General features: G+C 48.8%; 1 long non-coding RNA gene across 1 annotated transcript; it reads left to right on the top strand.

The window, feature by feature from the left end:
• The first annotated feature begins 533 nt into the window (after nucleotides 1-533).
• On the top strand, nucleotides 534-7,574 carry LOC116679167 (uncharacterized). Its single transcript, XR_004329460.1, has 4 exons — nucleotides 534-567; nucleotides 6,310-6,321; nucleotides 6,996-7,173; nucleotides 7,255-7,574. It is a non-coding gene; the product is annotated as an uncharacterized LOC116679167 (long non-coding RNA).
• Nucleotides 7,575-10,513: the final 2,939 nt, after the last annotated feature.

Genomic DNA, 10,513 nt, shown 5'->3' on the forward strand with positions numbered 1-10,513 from the left:
GTCCTGCAACGTCCTGCTACGTCCTGCTACGTCCTGCTACGTCCTGCTGCGTCCTGCTGCTACGTCCTGCTACGCCCCTGCTACGTCCTGCTACGTCCTGCTGCGTCCTGCTACGTCCTGCTGCGTCCTGCTACGTCCTGCTACGTCCTGCTACGTCCTGCTGCGTCCAGCTACGTCCTGCTACGTCCTGCTGTGCCTTGTAATGCTGCACAGCGTCCTGCTATGCCATGAACTACTACAAAGACTGCTACAAACTACTAATTTTTCTATTTTTATTTCCACTCTTCATTCTAACCCAACCGGCCCGTCAGACACCGCTACCAAGACCTGGGTCTGGGTCGGGTCTGGGTTGGGTCTGGGTCTGGGCTGGTCTGGGTCTGGGTCTGTTCTGGGTCTGGGTCTGGGCCTGGGTCTGGGTCTGGGTCTGGGCCTGGGTCTGGGTCTGGGTCTGACCAAGGTTTCTGCCTAAAAGGAAGTTTTCCTCTCCACTGGGGCCCTGTTGCTGCTCTGGAGGAAACTACTAGAACTGTTGGGTCCTTGTAAATTCTGGAGTGTGGTCTAGACCTGGTCTATCTGTAAAGGGTCTCCAGATAACTTGTTATGAATTGATACTATAAATAAATTGAATTGAATTGTGATGCGACCACGTTGTAAATTACATTTAATTAGAAGGTGTTGCTGTCCCGGCTCTCCTCTAATGGTTGTCAAAGTGTTGACCTCTGAAAGTCTCTAACCTGCGTTTGAGATGAACGAGACGATGATTGGTGCTAGTCCCCGTTGGCTCAGAGACGTTAAAATGTATCGTTATCGGAAACAAACCTGAAATGAATCTAGATAAAGAAGAAGGGAATGCATGGCTGTGCACGCAAAAAAGGTTTTCAGCAGTTTTGACAACAGAAGAGAACAGAAACCCTTCACCGATCACCTCGCCCTTTGAGAGGATAATGAACGTCTGTGAAATGCGTCTCACATCATGGGAACTACTTCCATTGAACTTTGCCTCCCCGGCGTGTGGGTGCTTCCTCCGTCAGGCGGAGGTGATTGTATCTCCGACTGTCAGGCGTTCGCTTCATTATCCTGTCAGGGAGAGATGAAGGTAGAACATTAAAGAAGATTGCACGCTGATTGGCTCGTATCTACACTTCCACCGAGGGTGCAGCTCTGCTTCCATGTGGACTCTGGTGGGTTCTGGTGACTGCGACTAGTCCAAGAAACCTCCGTCCGTCACAGAGCAGCCGCCAGATGGACGCAGCGTTGGAAATTCACTGGATCGGTCTAAAAATACGCATCCGATACAGCCTGCAACACTGGTATCGGCATCAGGAAGAACTGGAGTTTATCACCGATCTGGTACCACGTAATAAAGCCCTAAAGAATCTACCTTAACCCTCCTGGTGTCTTCGGGTCAAATCTGACCCCTTTTAAAAAATGACTGTATCTGATATATGAGTTTCTTTTTAACCAAATTACCATAAAGAGGGATTGGATTCCTTCCAACGCTCTTTATAAATACAACTGATCTCTTTCATTCCTCTGATCTTCACTATTAGTAGAAATTATTCATAATTTCTGCTTTTACAGAGATAGTAATGTAAAAGCTATATAACACACTGGTTTGGGATCAGTACTTGCACCCAGCTCAGGTATCAGGATCAGTTTGTGTTTCCTGTTAGGGAGTAACATCAGATAATAATTAACCTCCCAGATGGTGCGGTGACGGCAGAAGGGAAACACCAGGACCAGCAGCTCTGACGTAATGAACATCTCAAGATGTTTTCAGTCTGCTGAGCTCTGGGGAAAGAAACGGCTGAAACCGGTTTTATTAAACATAGGTTTGGTGAAAACACTGGCAGAGGTAGAAAAGATAAATCGGACCATGGGATCCAAAAAGGGTACAAGCGGCCGAAAGGGGTTTACTCGGGAGGGGGGGCCTCAGAGATCGGGTGAGAATCTCCGTCATCAGTGGGGGGTCGGAGTAGAGACGCTGCTCCTTCACGTCGAAAGGAGCCAGTTGAAAGTGGTTCTGGGATCTGGTGAGGATGCCTCCAGGGGGCCCCCCTAGGGAGGTTGTCCAGGCACGTCAAGCTGGGAGAAGGCCTCGGGGAAGACCCATGACTAGGTTTAGGGACGTCCAGCTGGGAGGGAGGCCTCGGGAAGACCCATGACTAGGTTTAGGGACGTCCAGCTGGGAGGAGGCCTCGGGGAAGACCCAGGACTAGGTGGAGGGACGTCCAGCTGGGAGGAGGCCTCGGGGAAGACCCAGGACTAGGTGGAGGGACGTCCAGCTGGGAAGAGGCCTCGGGGAAGACCCAGGACTAGGTGGAGGGACGTCCAGCGGGAGGAGGCCTCGGGGAAGACCCAGGACTAGGTGGAGGGACGTCCAGTGGGAGGAGGCCTCGGGGAAGACCCAGGACTAGGTGGAGGGACGTCCAGCTGGGAGGAGGCCTCGGGGAAGACCCAGGACTAGGTGGAGGGACGTCCAGCTGGGAAGAGGCCTCGAGGGAGACCCAGGACTAGGTGGAGGGACGTCCAGCTGGGAGGAGGCCTCGGGGAAGACCCAGGACTAGGTGGAGGGACGTCCAGCTGGGAGAAGGCCTCGGGGAAGACCCAGGACTAGTTGGAGGGACGTCCAGCTGGGAGGAGGCCTCGGGGAAGACCCAGGACTAGGTGGAGGGATTATATCTTCAACTGGCCTGGGAACGCCTCGGGACCCCTGACTACCAGGGCCTTCATGTGAGGAGGGCTCAAAAACATGCTAGAATGAGTAGCTGTAGAGGCGGACTGGGGCCCATAGAAGAGGGCTTTCTACAGGGCCCAGGATGTGGTGCTACGCCCCTGGCAGCAGCTGGAGGGGGCCCCCAGCATCATGGGCCACCCCCACATCTGTAGTTCACTGTTTAATAGATACTATACAAGGAATAGAGAGGGAGGGTTTCATTCACCCAGTATGTTTTTAACAAAAAGGACCGATTTGGCATCAAACACGACATCTTATAAGTCTTGTCTGTTTTTTGTTCATTCACATTCTCAACGTGTTGCAGCCGAAGGAACAAATATTATAAATATTATGAAATATTATTCCTGAGGTCGACACTTTTTCATTTGTCAACGTCATGTTCGTCTCTGTCAGTTCTGCCTTTAAATCTTCTCTCTTCTCTCTCTGTCTCTCTCTCTCTCTCTCCTCTCTCTCTCTCTGTCTCTCTCTCTGTCTCTCTCTCTCTCTGTCTCTCTCTCTGTCTCTCTCTCTCTCTCTCTCTCTGTCTCTATCTCTCTCGTCTCTCTCTCTCTCTCTCTCTCTTCTCTCTCTGTCTCTCTCGTCTCTCTGTCTCTCTGTCCTCTCTCTCTGTCTCTCTCTCTGTCTCTCCTCTCTCCTCTGTCTCTCTCTCTCTCTCTCTCTCTCTCTCTCTCTCTCTCTCTCTCTCTCTCTCTTCTCTCTCTCTCTCTCTCTGGCTCTCTCTCTCGTCTCTCTCTGTCTCTCTCTCTCTCTCTCTTCATCTCTCTCTGTCTCTCTCTGCTTCCTCTCTCTCCTCTCTGCTTCCTCTCTGTCTCTCTGTCTCTCTCTCTCTCTCTCTCTCTCTGTCTCTCTCTCTCTATCTCTCTCTCTCTCTCTCTCTCTCTCTCTTCTCTCTCTCTGTCTCTCTCTGTCTCTCTCTCTCTCTCTCTCTCTCTCTCTCTCTGTCTTTGTCTCTCTCTCTCTGTCTCTCTCTCTTCCTGGACCGGGAGGAGACGGTGAACCGGGTCATCGAGGAGGACATTTGTGGAATGAAGTGTTTCTCTCTCACAAGCAGCTACACATGTAAAGGTGGTCAAGAGCTTAAAAAACATCTAGTCAGATTGGACAGGTAGTCTAGCTAGCTGTCTGGATTTACCCTGCAGAGACCTGAGGACCAGGTAACCATAGTCCTCAGATTGGACAGATAGTCTAGCTAGCTGTCTGGATTTACCCTGCAGAGATCTGAGACCAGGTAACCATAGTCCTCAGATTGGACAGATAGTCTAGTTAGCTGTCTGGATTACCCTGCAGAGATCTGAGGACCAGGTAACCATAGTCCTCAGATTGGACAGATAGTCTAGCTAGCTGTCTGGATTTACCCTTCAGAGACCTGAGGACCAGGTAACCATAGTCCTCAGATTGGACAGATAGTCTAGCTAGCTGTCTGGATTTACCCTGCAGAGACCTGAGGACCAGGTAACCATAGTCCTCAGATTGGACAGATAGTCTAGCTAGCTGTCTGGATTTACCTGCAGAGATCTGAGGACCAGGTAACCATAGGCAACAAATAGGTGATTAAAAGGCGACAAAAAAGGCAATAAAAAGGCGATGAAAAGGTGAGAAAAAGGTGGCTGTGTGAGGTCGCATGTTCCCCCGTGTTTGCCTGGGTTTCATATGGGTGCTCCAGTTTCCTCCCACCATAAGAAGTGCATGCTGGGTAACTAGGACTACAGTTATGTCTGACTGGCTAACATGGCACACCTACAGAGATGTTGATCCACGTGCGTTGTCCTAATCCCATTTGGCCTGGCAATGCCAGACCATATTCACCACGACGACCTCCTTCATGATCCCTCACTCAACCCTGCTGAGAATACTCTGTTTGGACCTGAATGCAGTACTCTTATTGTTGCAGTATTTCGCAGCAGAAGGACTCGTCTTTGTTACCAAGCGTGTGCCGACGGGGTCTCTGCTGCTGCTGCTGATAAGTCTCTGAGACCTCGGTGTGTTTACCCCCCGATGCTGTGAAACATGACGTTAAAGTTTCTGGGCGTTGCGAAAGCTTTTCATTAAAAATAACAAAAAGAAGAAGAGGAGGCTTTGATCTGCGTCTCTCACACCCGTCCGTCTTCCTTTCACTTCGTCGGCCATTACTCGGCGTGATGTGTGAAATCTCGGTTCACGTCCGTCTTCGTGCATCACTTGTCAGATTCCTTTTATTTCCTCGTTCTCTTCATGTTCCCTCCCGTCCTCTGCTCCTCACGTCTCTCCCCTCCGTCTCCGTCACCCTGTGGCTCTTTTCCTTCTCTGAAAAGCCCTCCATCTCCTCTCTTTTTTTTTTTTGCTTTCCTCCCTCTTTCATTCCTGTTTTCCTGGGAGTAAACGCTGCTTTCATTCTCAGCGTGTCCCGCTGACGGTGCAGAACGCCGGCCGCAGAGGGCAGCGCTCCTGCAGCTCGCCCTCCTCCGCTCCTCTTTCTGTCCTGCCGACCCTGTCTTTCTTCTCGCCCTTCATTTTCTCCACCCTGTGGAAGTGTGTTTGTCTTGTTTTACCGGCAGTTGCCAGGGTTTGTGTGACCGCTGGCTGGGAACGAAAGAGCAGGTGGAGAGAGGAGGCACAGGACAGGTTTCAAAGGTCTAATAAAGAAGAGCAGCTTTGACCCGAAGGATTCCTCCAGCAGGAAGGTTCAAAATCCAGAAACCACCGGGACAAAACTCTCGAGGTAACGAGGGACAGGTGACCAGAGGACAGGTGAGACTCATCAGGACGGGGCAGACAATTACAGATTGGGAGAAAAGACAGAAATCCGGAAGTAAAGCAGGACATGAGAGGAGAAACAGGACCATATAGCAATAAGAGGGAACCAGGGTGGGACGAGGTGGGTTTGCTCACCACCCGTCCCCTACCGGTCAGTGGTTCCAGTAAGAAGACACACAGTTATCGTTAGTTCAGTTCCATTTTATTAGGTTGCAGGTTTAACCCTCTGAGACCGAGACACTCGCCCACGAGTAAAAACGGCACCTCTGATTCAGAGTCTAATCATTTAATATTACATCTTACAATGTTACAACATACAAGCTAGAGACTCACCAAAAGTTGCGGCTAAAAGCTAACGAGTTAGCGGTTACGGAGGTCTCTTACGGGTCTTTCTAGCCTCTACAGGTGGTTTTCTATCCTGCCTGGAACTTCAGCCTCTTTCGGGGTCGTTGGGCTTTAAATCCGAACTGTTACATCCAAGATTTATCCACTTTATGTCCATAATTCATCACGTTTTTGCTCAATTACGGAAGTCAAGGATTCCATATATGGGCATGCACAACCATGACATCACAATCATGACATCACAACCACGACATCACAACCACGACATCACAACCACGACATCACAACCACGACATCACAACCACGACATCACAACCACGACATCACAACCACGACATCACAACCACGACATCACAACATGACAGGTAATGTAATCCCGCCTTTGCAGCGTCTCCCGCCCCCCCTCTAACGTGGTCCCGCATTGTGACTCACTCACTGAGACATATTTAAAAACTTCTTACAACTGCAGAACTCACCTGATAATAATAGATCAGTGTTTCTCAAATGTTGGAACGTGTCCCCCTAGGGGTACTCTGGAGGACTGCAGGGGTACGTGTCCCCCTAGGGGTACTCTGGAGGACCGCAGGGGTACTCTGGAGGACTGCAGGGGTACTTGTCCCCCTAGGGTACTCTGGAGGACTGCAGGGGTGCTTGTCCCCTAGGGATACACTGGAGGACTGCAGGGGTACTCTGGAGGACTGCAGGGGTACGTGTCCCCCTAGGGGTACTCTGGAGGACCGCAGGGGTGCTTGTCCCCCTAGGGATACACTGGAGGACTGCAGGGGGTGCGTGTCCCCCTAAGGGTACTCTGGAGGACGGCAGGGGGGTGCGTGTCCCCTAAGGGTACTCTAGAGGACCGCAGGGGTGCGTGTCCCCCTAGGGGTACTCTGCAGGACGGCAGGGGTGCGTGTCCCCTAGGGGTACTCTGGAGGACGGCAGGGGGGTGTGTGTCCCCCTAGGGGTACTCTGGAGGACGGCAGGGGGGTGCGTGTCCCCGTAAGGGTACTCTGGAGGACTGCAGGGGTGCGTGTCCCCCTAGGGGTACTCTGGAGGACGGCAGGGGGGTGCGTGTCCCCCTAAGGGTACTCTGGAGGACGGCAGGGGGGTGCGTGTCCCCTAAGGGTACTCTAGAGGACCACAGGGGTGCGTGTCCCCCTAGGGGTACTCTGGAGGACGGCAGGGGGGTGCGTGTCCCCCTAGGGGTACTCTGGAGGACCGCAGGGGTGCGTGTCCCCTAGGGGTACTCTGGAGGACTGCAGGGGTGCGTGTCCCCTTAGGGGTACTCTGGAGGACGGCAGGGGGGTGCGTGTCCCCGTAAGGGTACTCTGGAGGACTGCAGGGGTGCGTGTCCCCCTAGGGTACTCTGGAGGACGGCAGGGGGTGCGTGTCCCCGTAAGGGTACTCTGGAGGACGGCAGGGGGGTGCGTTGTCCCCGTAAGGGTACTCTGGAGGACTGCAGGGGTGCGTGTCCCCCTAGGGGTACTCTGGAGGACTGCAGGGGTGCGTGTCCCCTAAGGGTACTCTGGAGGACTGCAGGGGTGCGTGTCCCCCTAGGGGTACTCTGGAGGACTGCAGGGGTGCGTGTCCCCTAAGGGTACTCTGGAGGACTGCAGGGGTGCGTGTCCCCCTAGGGGTACTCTGGAGGACTGCAGGGGTGCGTGTCCCCGTAAGGGTACTCTGGAGGACTGCAGGGGTGCGTGTCCCCCTAGGGGTACTCGGGAGGACGGCAGGGGTGCGTGTCCCCTAGGGGTACTCTGGGGGACTGCAGGGGTGCGTGTCCCCCTAGGGGTACTCTGGAGGACTGCAGGGGTGCGTGTCCCCCTAGGGGTACTCTGGAGGACTGCAGGGGTGCGTGTCCCCCTAGGGGTACTCTGGGGGACACATTCACCCTGCTTCCAGCATTGCATGCTAGCCACACGCAGTTACCAGTTTCTCTTGACTTTGGCCAATGACAAGCACCGAAAACACAGGCTGCACCCGCCTACAACTGCAATGGCTGCACGTGATTGGACGAACACACACGTGGGGCTGTCATAAAATCACATACAACGATTTGTCCGTGTGTTATAAATCTTTAATAACGTTTAATTTTCTGCAGTAGTCAACAAAACACCACAACACACGGCCCGTTATTATGGAAGGGTGGATGTTAGGACGCCGTCTCGGTACACAGCTACTGGAGGCTGGAGAAGTAGAAAATACACACAAATACACACAAATACACACTCACACATACACAGAGACACAGAGACACATGTACACATACTGTACAGATGTATGTACACACACACATACTGTACAGATGTATGTACACACACACAAATACACACTCACACATACACAGAGACACATGTACACATGTACACATACTGTACAGATGTATGTACACACACACATACTGTACAGATGTATGTACACACACACAAATATACACACACACACACATGCACAGAGACATATGTATAGTATATATACTGTATATACACACATACACATACACATACATACACACACATGTATATAATATATCAGTATATGTGTACACTGTGTATTTGTGTATTCTGTGTATTTGTGTATATGTGTATATGTGTATTTGTGTATATGTGTATTTGTGTATATGTGTATATGTGTATTTGTGTATATGTGTATTTGTGTATATGTGTATATGTGTATATGTGTATTTGTGTATATGCGTATTTGTGTATATGTGTATTTGTGTATATGCGTATTTGTGTATATGCGTATTTGTGTATATGTGTATTTGTGTACATGTGTATATGTGTATATGTGTATTTGTGTATATGTGTATTTGTGTATACTGTGTATTTGTGTATTTGTGTATATGTGTATGTGTATATATGTGTATTTGTGTACACTGTGTATATGTGTATATGTGTATATGTGTGTATACGTGTATATGTGTATATGTGTACACTGTGTATTGTGTATATGTGTATATGTGTATATGTGTATATGTGTACACTGTGTATTTGCGTATATGTGTACACTGTGTATTTGTGTATATGTGTATATGTGTATATGTGTATATGTGTACACTGTGTATTTGTGTATATGTGTATATGTGTATATGTGTACACTGTGTACACTGTGTATATGTGTATATGTGTATATGTGTATTTGTGTATTTGTGTATTGGTGTATATGTGTATTTGTGTATACTGTGTATTTGTGTATACTGTGTATTTGTGTATTTGTGTATATGTGTATATGTGTATATGTGTACACTTTGTATATGTGTATATGTGTATATGTGTATTTGTGTATTGTGTATTGGTGTATATGTGTATTTGTGTATACTGTGTATTTGTGTATACTGTGTATTTGTGTATTTGTATATATGTGTATATGTGTATATGTGTATATGTGTACACTGTGTATATGTGTATATGTGTATATGTGTACACTGTGTATATGTGTATATGTGTATTTGTGTATATGTGTATTTGTGTATACTGTGTATTTGTGTATTTGTGTATTTGTGTATTCTGTGTATTTGTGTATATTGTGTATTTGTGTATTTGTGTATATGTGTATTTGTGTATATTGTGTATTTGTGTATTTGTGTATTGGTGTATATGTGTATTTGTGTATTGGTGTATTGGTGTATATGTGTATTTGTGTATTTGTGTATATGTGTATTGTGTATATGTGTATATGTGTATATGTGTATATGTGTATTTGTGTATATGTGTGTATATGTGTATATGTGTATATGTGTATTTGTGTATATGTGTATATGTGTATATGTGTATATGTGTGTATATGTGTATATGTGTACACTGTGTATTTGCGTATTCTGTGTATTGGTGTATATGTGTATTTGTGTATACTGTGTATTTGTGTATTGGTGTATATGTGTATTTGTGTATTCTGTGTATTTGTGTATACTGTGTATTTGTGTATACTGTGTATTTGTGTATTTGTGTATTTGAGTCTGATTTTCCAGATCCAGAGTCGTGATTGGCTCTCTCAGCGTTTCAATCTGAGTTTGTCCGTCAGGAGTCTCACCCGTCTTCTGTCCTTCAGGGGTCCCTCAGCAGGCATGTGTCAGAGGACAGAGGACGGAAAGAGGAGGAAAGAGGAGGAAAGAGGAGGAAAAGAGGAGGAAAAGAGGAGGAAAGAGGAGGAAAAGAGGAGGAAAAGAGGAGGAAAAGAGGAGGAAAGAGGAGGAAAAGAGGAGGAAAAGAGTAGGAAAAGAGGACTAAAAGAGGACGAAAAGAGGACGAAAAGAGGACGAAAAGAGGACTAAAAGAGGACGAAAAGAGGACGAAAAGAGGACGAAAAGAGGACAAAAAGAGGATTAAAAGAGGACTAAAAGAGGACGAAAAGAGGACGAAAAGAGGATTAAAAGAGGACTAAAAGAGGACTAAAAGAGGACGAAAAGCCTCCAGAGACGCAGCCAAACTCTGACTATTACCATGTCTCTCTCTCCCCCAGCCGAGGGCGAGTTAATGTCCCCGTCCTACCTGCCGTCCAATGGGGAGCCGGTGCTTTCATGGCTGCAGATCCACCAGCCACGTGCATGTTTTACGATGCGAATCCAGGAGCCTGGACGCAGCGGCACAATGACCCGGTTCACACGGAGGATCCAGGACCACGTTGGGCTCCAGGTCTCTGAGTGTAGAGGGACCGGAGACATCTTGGTGTCCACTTCTGAAACCCTGGTTCATTTTCACC

This window comes from Etheostoma spectabile, unplaced genomic scaffold (genome assembly GCF_008692095.1).
Source record: "Etheostoma spectabile isolate EspeVRDwgs_2016 unplaced genomic scaffold, UIUC_Espe_1.0 scaffold00009619, whole genome shotgun sequence".
In the NCBI taxonomy this organism is placed as follows: Eukaryota; Metazoa; Chordata; class Actinopteri; order Perciformes; family Percidae; genus Etheostoma; species Etheostoma spectabile.